This window comes from Haemaphysalis longicornis, unplaced genomic scaffold (genome assembly GCF_048455015.1).
Source record: "Haemaphysalis longicornis isolate Haplotype H1 unplaced genomic scaffold, Haemaphysalis longicornis Haplotype H1 scaffold_6, whole genome shotgun sequence".
Taxonomy (NCBI): Eukaryota; Metazoa; Arthropoda; class Arachnida; order Ixodida; family Ixodidae; genus Haemaphysalis; species Haemaphysalis longicornis.
The window spans coordinates 76,885,043-76,900,344 of NW_027526407.1; the positions used below are offsets into that span (position 1 = coordinate 76,885,043).

A 15,302-nucleotide genomic window follows, 5' to 3' on the forward strand; every position below is an offset into this window, starting at 1 on the left:
TCCGACCATAAATTAATACTGACATTTTTCCGAATAAATTTTGGAAAATTAGTGTCCGACCGAGAGGTGCGGACTTCTCGTACATCGAAAGCAAATTAAATTCGCATGCGGTTCTCCGCACAAGGCTCCGACGTTCTCACGCATTGCAAAACTAATACCCATCATGTCATCGAGCATCTGAAAGAGGTGAAATTCTTCTAATGCCGCATAAAAGAATTCAAGATGGCTCTGGCGCTGCAGTTCTTCCCCACCTTCAAGCCACTGTCACCCAACTTACCCATCTCATCAAACGCATCACAAACCAACGTCAGGGCCTCAAAGAAGACGATACAATACAACTAATTCAAGCACTTTTAATTAGTCGCATCACATATTCCACCCCATACATCGCCCTCAAACCCAAAGAACGGGAGAAAGTCGATATACTAATTCGAAAAGCTTTCAAAATTGGACTTGGCCTCCCCGCTCAAACCTCTACCTGTAGTTTCTTCCAACTCGGAATCCACAACACCCTCGAAGAACTCCTGGAAGCTCAACGCAACAGCCAACTCACCAGACTCCTCCTTACCAGTACCGGCCGACACGTCCTCCAGGTTCTCGGATACCCGACCCCACCTGCTTCACAAGCCCTTCAGCGCATTCCATCTTCAATCCGGTCCCACATTACTGTATCCAAAATTCCTAACAATATGCACCCAGAATTCAACCAAGGTAGAAGGCTCTCCCGGGTTAAGCATCTGCGTTCACAATTCCACTCTCACCCCGATACTCGCTACACCGACGCCGCCCTCTACCCCACACGCCAGGCTCATGCTCTGGCGGTTGTAAACTCAGAAGGCACACTTCTCACCTCCCTCACGACCCTCTCCACATCAACCGCCACTACTGAAGAAATTGCCATAGCCATCGCCGCTACAACTGACTCCGAATACCTCGCAATAATAACAGATTCCCAGCAAGACTGCCGTAACATTCAACGTGGACGCATCTCACTTCCTGCATTACGCATACTCGCCTCAATCAATCCCCTCCCCGACCTGTACATCGTCTGGACCCCTGGCCACTCGTCCCTCGAGGGAAATGAGGCGGCTCACGCCGCTGCCCGCGCCCTTCCACACCGGGCATTTCCCTCAGGAACAGAACCTACGGTCCAGCCTCCTCCAACTCCCGCTGTTCCATCACGCTACCAGGACATCCTGCACCATTATCGCAACCTTCGCCTCACTTTGCCTCAACCTCACCCTCAACTAACTAAGGAGGAAGCAGTCATCTGGCGTCGATTACAAACAAACACATATTACAACGCACCCATTCTCCACGCTATCTCCCCTACCCAATACACCCTCACCTGCCAATTCTGCCCCTCTCTTAATACTACCTACCACATGGTGTGGGCCTGTCAAAACACCCCATCGCTTACCCCCAACCCCAGAGCAGTGGGAGGGCCTGCTGACCAGCTCCCGTCACGCTGACCAGATCTTTCTGGTCACCCGTGCCAGGGCTGCAGCCAAGGCCCAAGGGTACCTGGACTGAGGTGAACCCGCCCCACCGAGTGACGGCTCAACCACCACCGTCTGCTCTAATAAATGTTTCTTCTCTCTCTCTCTCTCTCTCTCTCTCTCTCTCTCTCTCTCTCTCTGATTTTCAGTGAACGGGAACTGCGTGCTTAAAATTTTATTGTATTGTATTGCATTGTATTGTATTGTATGTATTGTATTGTATTGTATTGTATTGTAAAACTGTGTGGTAAACAAATGTATTGCGCACCGCAGGGGGACTGCCCTTCTCCGGGTCCGCTTTTACGCAACATCGCTCAACAAGGACAGTAATTCGAACCCAGGAAGGACTGACGGGCTTCAAAGTGCGAATGTGAATGCCCGTGTTGCGCGAGCCTAGCCTATGGCTTAGGGGCTGATTATTATATGTTCTGGTGCCTGCCTGGAGCTAGGCACGTTCCGGTTGTGTGCTATACACTATATCTTGGAAACCAGGAAGTCTTCCACCCATCGGTAATGGATTTTGTTGCATCTCTTGCATTAGCTCAGCGAAGTTGAAAGAAGTACTGCAAGCGCGGCCGTAAGATTTTGACTTTTTTACGCGCGGAATGTACTACACCTGGACTGTGATACCGAGCTGCGCCGTAGTCGAGGGCTACGGAGTGGTTTTTAACACCTGGGGATCTTCAACGTGCGCCTTAATCTCGACACGAGCGTTGTCGCGTTTCGCCTCCATCAGAAAAGATGCCGCCGCAGCCTGGAAACAAACCCGCGTTACAGCCTCCATGGCAGATCATCAAGCGCGACGTACAGATACCGTTTACTAAGAGCTGCATGTCCTCAATAAAAGTATTAGTTATTATTGTAATGTATGCCTCGGTGAGATGTAACTCAAATAACCGACAGCCGCGAAAAAAAAGCGCACGTACAGGGAACGCGTGATACCGTTAACTGGAACTAGCGAAAAACTTGTACCGCGAGTTTTTAAGTGCGAATGCACTTTATAAGCGACCCCAAACCATCCACCGCCGCCGGCGGCGGCGGCGGCGGCGTCCGCAGTGCTCCTCTATATTTAAAAAATAAATAGCATCCGGCGCCAGGTTTCGATCCGAGGACTTTGCGGCCGCAGCGCGACGCTCTACCGACCAAGCCACGGACGCGACGCTGATATCAGTGTTAGTGACGCGCCTTATATCTTTAACGCATTCAAACTACGTCGTCAGCGGCGTGCGTTGGCGACTCAGCGGCGTTATAGCGGCTTGATAACAGCGTGGTGTACACGTGATACTACAAACCCGATGGAAGAGATGGAAGAGAAGGCGGCGAGGCGGTGGGCTGCGGGGGCCGAGCGCAAGCGCCGCAAGCGGGCCGACAACCGTGCATTCGCACTTTCACATTCTCCCCCTCGGGGAAATGCGGGGGAATTTTTTTTATCGTACCGCGATAAAAAAAAAAAAACTTGTACCGCGAGTTTTTATCGACGAAGGAATTTTATCGTCGCTTGACCCAAATGAAGTTTTTGTACACGGAGGAAAGCTGGTGTGATTGGGCAGAATTAAGTTGAGCATCTTTGCAGGCCAGCCAGTGCGTCTTGCGCGACGAACTGCCCGGATACGAGTGCGGCACAACCTCCTCGGTACGCCCGCCGGAGCGCAAGGCTGGCCGTATCGACGCGACGGGCGGCACTCCTCCGATAGGTGCTGCCCTCTCGCGCCGGCCGGATTCATCATCGCGAAAGAGGCCGCGCTCCCTCCCAAGACCAGAATGCCGACGTTAAGCCCCCGTGACGTGCCAACGCGCTGGCTACGTTGCTCCGGCGTATGTATCAGGGCAGCCAAATATGCATTTGTGAGGAAATGTGGGGCGTTACGCGATTCGCCATTTTCGCTATTTCTTATTCGTATTTAGAACATTTGTTACATGGTTAGCCATTTACGCAATTTTTTATAAGCATTTTGAACGTTTTCTTTGCGGAGTTTTTTTTTTTTTAATCTTCTGTTTTGGGAGAAGATGTATAACAGGCATCTTTTTTATCTTTTCAGATCATTCTTGCGAAAATTTTATAGTTGTTATTTTTGTTATCTGTCTGGTTTTTTTTTGTTTTTTTTTTTCAAAATTTATTCCGACTAATTATCTCCTTTTACGCTGTTATACCGATTGAGCGTGTTTCTTCTGCGAAATCTGCATTTTTGTGGGAATGCAGGGCCTTACAAAGTCCTGTCTGGGAAGGGGGGGGGGGGGGTTACTCGGCAAAGAATGCTCCGCTTTAAAACACGATTGTTTGTAGTTCACGATCCAGCCTACTTATCAGGTTCAAGTTTAATCCCAGAATACAAAGACAACGCGATCCGTTTCACGGTGGCTTTGTGATGCTGCTGGAACGGCTCAGGAGCGGCGGCATCGGGTGCTTTGTAGTAAAACGGCAACTTATATTTATCCATGGCAACAGCTCAGATAGAACTTGCCACGGTTCCGTGAATCATTGGAGCATTCGAACGCCATACTTTTTTTTTCTGGATAGTTCCGGCCAGCGGTTGTTCTGAATGAATGAATGAATGAATGAATGAATGAATGAATGAATGAATGAATGAAGCACGAGTTACAGCTGTTTGTTATAACCATGCGCCTCCCGTAGAAGCACATGCATTACAGAAGACGGGAATTGTCACCGGAAGACGGGTCCGTGTCACCACTCTCGTCCTTGGTTCTTTGGGGTTTTTTTTGTTTTTTTTTTGCACTGTATACTTTTGTTCAGTGGAGTACCAACTACATCAACTTTCCATTTAATTGGGAGCTCACACTTGCTTACAGCTCCACGGTGACCTAACTAATTAGGATAAGTTAACCAAACTCGGCGTAATGGTGCAGTTGTCCTTACGGCCAGCCGCAGTATTATTTTTTTCGTAGATATCCTTAGACTGACATCAACATGGCATTCTCTAGAAAGCTGGCTCTGTCGGAAAGCGTATCCTATCTCTAATTATACTTCTATACTCGGTTACAACTCAAGAACGGCACCACCTCATGTAGTGTATCACTCCGCCAAAGCGCCGGACCCGTGACGTCAGTGCGCGCGCGTTTTGAAAGGGGTTTTCTATGAATGCGTGATATCGTCCGCCTTGTCTCACGCAGTTTGTTTGTCGTCACTGGAGTCGTTTATAAGCATATTAAGTCCAAAAAATCACGGGAACGGCTCACGCCATGTTCAAAATATTCCCAGTAACGCCCTACTTGCGCCGCGCGGAGAAACATCCGGCTACGGTGACAAGGCACAGCGGCAACTTCCGGTGCCGTTCTTAAGTTGTCAGCGAGTATAGCCTTCGTGCGCCAGACACGATTGAGCCATCCCGGCATGTACGCAACTACTCTGTTAAACAAAGGCGGCGCGGCGGAAGCCTTAATGTCGGCCGCCCTTTTCTGCCGCCCGAAACAATGTGGGAGAGGATGGTGTCTACCTCCATCGGCTGCGTCGCAACGATCTCTGACGACGACAACATCAGGCACGGCGCGCGAAGGCCGTGTGACGGCCACACGTACAAGTGACACCTCTAGCAATTTCGCAGTGACGCGGTAGTCCCTACCCTCAAACACAGACACGCGCACGTACACGCGCGTAAGCGGTGCTTGCTTCGGCGCCCAGCGGGTCCCACGCCCGGAGGCACGGCGTCTGGGATCGAGGCGTGTCGAGTGCAGCGTTGTACATGTAGCGGCGTCGCGCCGCTGTGTCGAGCCCGCGTTGACTGCAGAGTCGCTGACCCCGAAGAACGTGCTTCAAAAGTGCGGAGAGAAACACGGGCTATGGCGGTGTTGTTTTTCGGCTCCCACACTTCCGGTTTATGAATATTAGGCATAAAAAAACAAGATTGTTTAATGGCGAGGAAACAAGAGGGCACAAGTGATAACTTTCTAGTTTATGGGAGTAAGGGATAGTGGTTAGCCCTTGAGCAGAACAAAAAGAAGTAACTTTGATTGATGCATAGGATAAGCTATTGAGTATTGTTACCGCTATCTTATGATTAAGTGAGGCTTAAAGGGGTCCTGACACCGGCATCAACGACTCATGGTTGTGCATCCGGCCTTAACATTACTAGCCGAGATCCCGATTATTGCCTGAATTTAAAAAAAAAAGAGACTAACTGGTCTTTTGCTCCATCATGAGGCGTCCATGTTTTTGCACAGAAGGATCACATGCTACCTGATCAAGTTTCTCCAACTGTGAACAAATATAAAGCATGTTTTCTTTTTTCTCCGGCGCCGTCTTGTGCCGTCGTTCAAAACAGGTCCTGCAAAGCGCGTCCTGCAAAAACGTCGCTCCTAGAACAAATTCACTCCATCTGCCCCATAACCTCTGTTTGGAAGAATGGAGAAACCCTTTCGTTGGGGCTTAGAAGCAGTCTTATTTTTAGCAGTTTCAGCATGATCGCGGTATGTTTTTTTTAAAGACGATAGTCTTTCTTGGGCTACTTAAACCCACAAATTTTGGTCTGTCTGTACGTCTGTCTGTCTGTCTGTGACTCGATTCAGCCACCCGGCCAAAGTAAAACAAGGCCTGCGCAATAGTCTTATATAGTCACAGCTAAATCTGCCCGTCTAAGTCCGGTCTAATGTTCATACTTGTCAACATTGTTGAAGAAGAACAAGACATTACGCAAATATAAGACAACAAATTAATACAGAAGTGATATTTGCAGTGTTCCATTTAAAAAAATCACTCCGCCGTCGCCTGCTGTCGCCCGCGCCACTATAGCTACTGGCGCCATTTTAAGAAATCAACCGGCAACAGTTACGAAAGGTTCCACTAGATAGGTTCCACGTTCTGCTTGGAACGCACGTGGAGTAGGGCAACCTGGTTCTATCAACGTTGAAGTAGGGCGTCTCGTCTCGATCCACGCGCGTCTCCGCCGTACGGCAGCATTGGCATCGAGACACCCGGCCTGGAGCAGTGGAACGCGGTAAATATAAAATGATTTAAGCAAAAAGCTTTGGAGTCTTTACCTTGGGAGGAGCGCGACGCAAAAAGAACAACTTGAGAGGTGAGCGGGGAAGCGAAAGGCAAAAGGTGATAAAGACCATCGTCTTTTGTCGACATTTGCAACGAAAGGAGCAGATACGGGGCCGATTTTTTACGATTTGTTTTCAGGCCAAGAAAAACTGCTCGTGAAATTTCTTATTATAGAAATGTTATAGGACGTTCCACGATCCAGAAACAAGTTCTGCTCATGCAGAATGCAGGAAGTCCCCGCGCCGTACTTTGAATTTCTTCAGTACGGCGAATACAAAAAAAAAAAAAGAATGAAACCCCTCCAATACCGAAAACAGGGCTGCACGCGAAGCTTGTCCAACCGCGTGAAACCGCCAACCAATCCCTTGTGAAATCCCTGTCAAACCATAATCTTGAATTCACAGCGCAAACAAGAAACGAGGACGATAGGGAGATAGGGACGATAGAGAATAGGGACGATAGACGTCCTCGTTTCTTGTTTGCGCTGTGAATTCAAGATTATGAAACACCAACTCGCCCAAGAATCAACTTTAACCTGTCAAACCAAATGCCATACCCCTGCTGCCGTCCTCCTTCAGCGGCACGCCGTTGTAGTTTCGTCCCGCTTTCCGACTGCCGAAACTTTGGAGTAGCTCGCCGAGCACGCGCACGTTGTTGTCGTTGAATACGTTTATTTAACATTTTTATGCCAATCTAGGGCTTCTGTGACAGAATTAAAAAAAAATTCCCCCGCATTTCCCCGAGGGGGAGAATGTGAAAGTGCGAATGCACGGTTGTCGGCCCGCTTGCGGCGCTTGAGCTCGGCCCCCGCAGCCCACCGCCTCGCCGCCTTCTCTTCCATCTCTTCCATCGGGTTTGTAGTATCACGTGTACACCACGCAGTTATCAAGCCGCTATAACGCCGCTGAGTCGCCAACGCACGCCGCTGACGACGTAGTTTGAATGCGTTAAAGATATAAGGCGCGTCACTAACACTGATATCACCGTCTCGTCCGTGGCTTGGTCGGTAGAGCGTCGCGCAGCGGCCGCAAAGTCCTCGGATCGAAACCTGGCGCCGGATGCTGTTTCTTTTTTAAATATAGAGGAGCACTGCGGACGCCGCCGCCGCCGGCGGTGGATGGTTTGGGGTCGCTTGTAAAGTGCATTCGCACTTAAAAAAAAAGACCTCTAAAAAACTCCCACCTCCCCTCGCGGGAACCCCTGTGTAGATGCGACGCATAGGCGCCCTTATGAAAATTTCTATGTCCAGTCAAAAGACAGTCTGCGTCCCGAAGGAAACAGACTGCGTGCGTCCTGTGTGTTTCCTCTGTGTTGGAATTTCGCCACCGACTTTCTGCGTACTCCAAGTGTCCCGTGTGTTTCCGTCCTCCATGCGTCCAGTCTATCTCCCAAAGGCAACACAGACACCATACGGCCTTTGTGTGTCCCCTATATGTCTTGAAGGCAACAGACCGCATTCGTCCCTTGTGTGTTCCCAGTATTGAAATTTCGCCACCGACTTTCTGCGTCCTCCAAGAATCCTTTATGTTTCCGTCCTCTACGTATCCCACAAGCTTCCACCTTTTGAGTGCCCTTTGCATGCTGTCAAATAACAGCGCCCAACAGCCAGCTGCATGTAGAAAATGTCAGCCAGCTCCACAGTCACTGTTTCATGCTGCAGCTGTTTCTGTAAGAGCAAGCTGACGAAAATCACATGAATCACACGACTCTTGCAAACCTGACTATTTTATTCAGGTTGGATCCATACGTGCTGCTGCCGCCTGCCACACCAGGTGTCGCCTCATCTTTACCCCTCACAGGACGGGATAGCCACTGCCACGCTTGAACCTGAAATGACAAACGCATTGATCGCATATGAAGGGGTCTAAACAAACACGTCTCAAACATTTCCTGGTTATGCTTATAAATATAAAGGAGTGTTCCCATACAAAACTGAACCAAGTATTCTGAAAGAGAAGGTACAACTTCTAGGTTGCAAAATTAGCCACAAAATTTAGACCACATAAATTAACTAATGAGCTTACGAACATCAAATATGACATACTGTTACATAGGCAACACAACCCAGAACTAAGTACTGTTTAGATTCATGGCCTCCTCATGACGGGCATTTATACAGCCTCGCAAGAACATTTGAGATGGGATTATTGCAGCAGCACTGTGGGAACAAAGCAATATGGGGGGGGGGGGCAGGGAAGGCAACATAAAATTGCATGAACATGCTAAGACAGGCATTGATCAGTCGTCATCATGAGTAGTTGCTCGTGTCTACGCGATCTTTGGAATCTATAAAGGCAGCAGTTTTATTGTGCATTTCGTTTACGAGACAGCACTTGCATTGTCTAGTTTGTTTGTCTGTGCTTGCTTACAAAAAGCAAAATGTACATCACCATGAACTGACCAACCTCTAGGTTGGCTCCTCACTTTTTATATTTCCTTGTGTCGATGGGTAGCAGACACAGGAACAGAAATAAAAAACAACCCTAGAAAAACGTGATGGATAGCACACTTGCACCCATCATTGCACGCGTGCCACGTGGTCACTCATCCCAACAGATGTACAGTGCATGGAGTTACCCCCAAGCAGCGAAAGCTGGGCGTGGTCGCTCTGTACTTTGTGAAAATACAAGCTACTAGAAAGATTTGACAGATAGCACAAACAGTGCAGGTGCGCCAACTTTGCACCATGGCACGAATTTTTCAACGCACAACAGAAAACGCACCGGTATGTCAGTGACACCGTGGAGGAGAAATTCCAAGACAAACCAGGACATCAGTGACAGTGAAAGGGTTAAAGCGGTCGAATACAGCAAATTTAATTTCAGGGTTTATGCTTACCAGCAATGAGGAAAGCTACCGCAGTAACTTGAGCTGACTACTCTGTAAAGTGCACTCAAATGCTAAAAACACACAAGCATTTTTGCATATGTTTGCACACAGAGCATTCATACTGTTCGGAAATAATGCAGGTTTTTCCTACTATAAACATCATAATATTGCCCCCAACCACGCCATTTGATTTGTTTACAAAATGTTTTGTTACAAGCACCTGGCCACACCCGGCAATCTTATCCTTTTTTAAGGGAACCGTCTTTTTCCCCTTTTTCTTTTGTATGCTGCACCAGCAGTCCTGTTTGATATGGAAAGGGTGTTGCTTTTCGATCCCTATCCTAGCTTTTCCTGTTTTTTATTGAAAATGTTCTCGATCTAAATGAATGAGTGCAAAAGAAACCCTGCAGCATTCAATTCGCCAACGCTCATCCATGCACGTCCCTTTCCTGACTCCTTCGAGGTTTGTGTTTTTTTATGTTTACTGCGGAGCACAAGTTTGCTCCGATAATCTATATTTTTACAAAAACCCTGCATTATCCGTGGCTACATAACAATATTCCAAACAAAGTCTGATACACAAACCAGAACCCCCCACAGCTCTTTCTTCAATTGCTGAGTACCCTTCTACAAATCATTGATTGTAGGGTTTAACGCGCCGACGCAACGCAGGCGATGAGGTGCGCCGTAGTGGAGGGCTCCGGATTAATTTTGACCACCTGGGGATCTTTATCGTGCGCCGAAATCTCGTACACACGGGCGTTTTTGCTTTTCGCCTCCATCAGAAAAGCAGCCGCCGCGGCCGGGAATCGAACCCGCGACCTCGTGCTCAGCAGCGCAACGCCTTAGCCACTGAGCCACCGCGGCGGGTACCCTTCTACAATTAGGACCATCATTGTATTTGCTAGAGTAAATAGCTGTTCGGGGGGGGCTACGATGGCCAGTGAGACTCATTACACTACATGAAACACAGTGGCAAAAAGGCACGCAATACACCCTTTTCACTGCTAGGCACAAGTTGCATCTAGGGCATTGAAGTGAATTCACCTAAATTCTATTTCTGGGTGCATGGAATTGTTTCACTCATGTAATGTAATCCATAATATGACTTTTGAGTAGAAGTCTAAAGATCTAGTTCATCTGTAATAGGCGGTAGAAGAAAAATGCCCACACACTGTCTGTGGGCACCACGAACTACCACAGTGAACAAAGGTGACAAAGTCGTTATTAATTAATTCATGGAGCAAGGACGCAGCCCTGATGCGACAAAAGAAAATAAGAAAGGTACCAGGAAGTTTCTCACCCTCATCGGTTCCTTATTTTTTGCCCCATCTCTGCAATGTTCTTATGTCTTAATATCACTAAGGTACCACAAGAATGCCACAATGGTTTTCTATGTTTTCATGTTCTCTCAGCCTTCAAAATCGAGATTTTCATGCATTTCACAGCCGTAATGAACTCCACTTACAGGTCGTGCAGGATAGATAGAAACAGGAGGCAGCCAATTCTTCTGGTAGCTCACAACGTACATCCTCCATGTCAAACACCTGGCCCTGTAAAAAATGGAAGTTCAAGTAGTAAACAAGCCGTAAATATGCGGTATAATGCCGTGAAATACTCGCTCTGACAGGACATGACAGAATTTCTTTTTTGTAGGTGCAAAAAAGGCACCTTCAGTTCTTTCAAGCTAAAAAATAAGTACAGTGCTCACTGATTGAAACTCAACACTGCGAGCGCGTGGCCGCCAATACATGCAGCGCCGTCCATGGATGCCGCTGTCGCTGTGGGGAACCACTGCCCCGCTTATTGGCAACCGGAAGCAGCAAGCTTATGGTCAAAACACTCTCATCCTCGTGGTATACCACAATGCAACACCTAGCTTCCACGGGCGTCCACTGGCGGCGCTGCATGTAGCGCAGGCCACGCGCTTGCAGTGTCGCGTTTCAATCCGTGAGCACTGTACATACATGACAATCCTTAGAAGGCTTTCAGCCATACTTTAAAGGAACAGAAGCATCCTTACACTGAATTAATGTTAAACTAAGCCTATTAAATATCCCTAGGTGGTAGAAATCTGTGGCCCCAGATTTCCACTGCGCAAGCATATTCTCTGGTCCAGAGGGTGCGAAACGTGGTTACGGCTTTTAAAGGAGCCATGAAGAGAAAACACAAGTTTGGTTCATTCAAAGGATTCCGTTGCTAGAATCATGCTGACACCATTTTTAACATAAACTCCACTCAAATAAGCTACAAATTAGGAACAAAGGAAATGGCCATGCGACCCACTAGCTCATTTCCCGCAACAGAACCTATGTCATACCAGCCAGCTCTGCAGTTAGCGGAGGGCGGCAACAGCAAACGCGAATTAGGCAGAGGCTATAAGCTTGCCGAACGAACTATTTGCGCTTAAATTTAGGGCACATTCTTTTTACAGTAGTAAGAATGGTGGGACCAACAGTAAAGGTTAGGAAAGCACACGTAAGCATATAAGTACCGATGCGTACTGCTGTTGGTACTGCGCGCACTATGCTTGGTTTAGCTGCACAGGACTGCGGGGCTTTGGGGTTGTCTCGGACAACAATGGCCGATTGACACAAGCAACGGTGTCTTACGTGACCATATTTGTGGAGCGAGCACTATGTTTCACGAAACGATTATTTTCACGCTGAACAAAAACAAGCCACGTTTAAATACGGTAAAAACAAAAGCAGAAAGCGGCTTGCCACGATATGGTGGCACCATCTAGGTTAACTAACGGTAAAGAAGGTTTCCAAATCGGCTGCAGAGCGGTCGGTTCCTGTGATGTCATTGCAGACCCTGAAAATGCACGATTTAGCGGGAAAACCAAAATTTTAGCTTCAATTAATGAATTTCTCAGTGAATAAAGCATCGTTTGCATTTGGACAAGTGCTGGGGGCACCATACCACACGAAATCTTTCGAATAACACAAACTTGTATTTTGTCTTCATGGCGCCATTAAAATTCTCTCTGAGGCACATGGTGAACGTCTCAGCGTGCCAATACCTCCAAGGGGTAGGCAAGTTGAAATGCTGACGAAACGAAAAAAACAGGATGGCGAAGGAGCACGGTGGCAAGCCCACGCCCTGTTTAATCTTTTTCGCACCGTGATTGTATCCCCATCACATGCATATTTGTAAGAATCAACACGTTTAACCCATGCTCAACATGTTACGGTCAACACAATTTATGCAAGCCAGCTACAAATAATGTCACACAACACAAGAATTTCTGTCTGATCATGACGATGCTGGATGAGCTTAGGAAGGTGGAAAAATTTCTTGCATTAAAACAGTGAAAGCTGCCCTGTGACTGCACCAGCAATGCAGGCTGGAACAGCATGTTTTCAAGCTGCGACGTCTAAACAATTATCTGGTCAAATGTTCACTGCCTAAAGACCTTGTGCATGTGGTACTACTTATAAAGTTGCTAGCAATGCTTAAATGTTGAAAATTCAGCGTATATGCAACTCTTACGTATTATAACTACAAATGTAATGCAGCCTCCTTGCATTTCTTTACCCGTAAACGAAAACTACCCGTTAGAACAATGCTAAGCTGCCTACGTCCTGTAAAAAAATATACTGTGGGTCAACTGCCTCCTAAAAAAAAAAAAAATCGGGGAGTGGGCGTTTTGTTTTACAACCATTAACGCAGTTTTCTTTTTTTTTTTTTTTTTCATGCAACAAGCTTTAGCGTCGAATCCACCCAAGCCAATCGGCGGCCGCTGGGCCGTCAGCATAATATTTTCGTTGCCAGCAATGGCAAGGGGGTCGGTCACTCACACAGCATACTGGCCGCCGCTCCTGGAAGCTCATTATGACCGCGCCGACGCAGCCGGTAATTTACAATAAAAGAAGCGCGGCGAGCCGAACACCAAGGAATATACTCAACACGTTTAACAAAACAGCACTGCGGCAACGCGTAATAAAATTTTAACATGCACCACGATAAACAATCACTTACGGCAGAACACGCAGCATTTTTCACACGTCGCGTCGACAGACTGGAACTTGCAGTAGAGACTCTTGATTCACGTAGGCACGCACAACTTGTCAGGTATTTTGTCAAATGGCGACCTCGATGTGCGTTTGCTACAGCAGCGCAGTACGGCGACGAAACAGACGCTTTGCCAGCACTCACGATGTTTCAGGTGGCACAAGAGCACTAACACGTAATATTACGGCAGGAGGAGCACGTAGTAATTCACGTAACACCAGCAAATCGAAAACAAACCACCAAAACCACGCACAACGAACTAACCACGTCTTTTCTTGCGCACCTATAACAATGACTGCATATATGCTAGCCTAGACTAGACTTATTACTACAGTTGGCTATCTAGCAGTCATAGAGTTTTAGCAGTTACTTTCTTCCTCCATCATCACCCCTGAAGCAAACTAGGCAGACGCCATTATAGTATTTTGTTAAAGTTGATAATAGCAAACATATATATAATGCCAGTATATTTTCTTGATGCGAGCAACGTCTTTTGTTGTCGTAAGTTGTTGCTACTCAAAAGCGAATAAAAATGGATTAACAAACGAAGTTATTATCATCGTCATCTACATCTAGATTGACTGTTTTGTGTTTTGTTCAGCGTCCAAGCATTCACCATTCACTGTTTGTGGGCTTTTCACAAACAGAACGGCCGGATAAAAAAATTATTCCCCGCAGACATACGCAAACACACGCGCACACGCATACGCACACACACACACACACACACACACACACATACACACACACACACACACACACACACACACACACACACGCGCGCGAGCGCGCGCGCGCGCGCACGCACACGCACACGCACACACGCACGCACACAAAAGCACCGTGCGTCAAATCCACGCAGGCAAACAATTCACTCAAATGGAGGCTTAGCAAGACTATGTGAGCTCAAGTATTTAGACCTAGGTTTACAACATGGTCGTGTGCTGTTTTGGTGGCTTGGAGGTTAAGTACTCGCCTACTGATGGAAAGGGCGGAGGTTCGAAACCCGCTCAGTGACTTGTGTTTTTTTCTTTTTTTTTTACCGTGTTATAATTGAAGTTTTTCTGCCGTAAGTTATATTTTGACATTGTTGTTGCTCTTGTTGCTCTCGTCTGGCTGTGTCCCTTTTTTTTCTGTCGCAATATATTTCTACCGCAAGCTCTGCCCCAAAAAACAGTACACCGCTTCAGCATTTAGTTGCAAGGATAAGCCATTTTACAACGACCCTGAAGGAAAACACAGACTAGGACAATCGGAAGCCACTTTTTAGGTTGTTTTTGTTTTCATTGCTTCGTTTTCTATTCGGCTTTTTGTGTTCTTTTTACTTTTTCTGGTCTGTATATTCTTCTCCCTCCCACTTTTTTTTCGTAATGACAGGGACGAGGCACTTCGAACAGCCTCGTTCAATACGTATCCTTCTTACGCCACTGTTTCATACAAACGTACCAGTTGGTAATATTAATTCTGCGAATTTATCAGACCTCACTAGCACGAAATAACGTATACAGTGCTGCAGAATTTCCACAAACCATCGGCATTGTTTCTTACCATCTCTAGCCAAGCCAAAAAACTTAACCTTTCGAGTATAATTAAGGCTTACATGCTCGACTTTATGTTTACTTGAGGAAGCACAATCTTCAGAAAAAGAATGTAAGGCAACAAATAGTTATCCTTCCTCCCAGTGTCCTAGAGGCAACACAAAAGACATAAGTCAGTCTTTTGACTTCATTTTGCCTTCAGTACATACATAAGCAACAGCATTACGGCACACAGAAGAATTAAAACAGCAAATTCAAGTTCTATCTTACAGCCTTTGTCCTAGAGGCAACACAGGGGAAACAGGCCAAAGTATTTTGACTTCATTTTTCCTTGAGTACACACATGGGCAATAGCATTGCGGAACTCAGAAAGAGAAGAAAGCAAGTCATTTTTAAAGTTTTATACCTCTCATCCGAAAT

The 15,302-nt window shown here is 46.9% G+C and overlaps 1 long non-coding RNA gene across 1 annotated transcript; it reads right to left on the minus strand.

Annotated features, from left to right (window-relative positions):
• Positions 1-8,205: 8,205 nt before the first annotated feature.
• On the minus strand, positions 8,206-13,634 carry LOC144141707 (uncharacterized). The gene is made up of 3 exons (XR_013316680.1): positions 13,312-13,634; positions 10,796-10,880; positions 8,206-8,325 (listed from the first exon to the last, which is right to left on the minus strand). It is a non-coding gene; the product is annotated as an uncharacterized LOC144141707 (long non-coding RNA).
• Between the last annotated feature and the right edge of the window lie 1,668 nt (positions 13,635-15,302).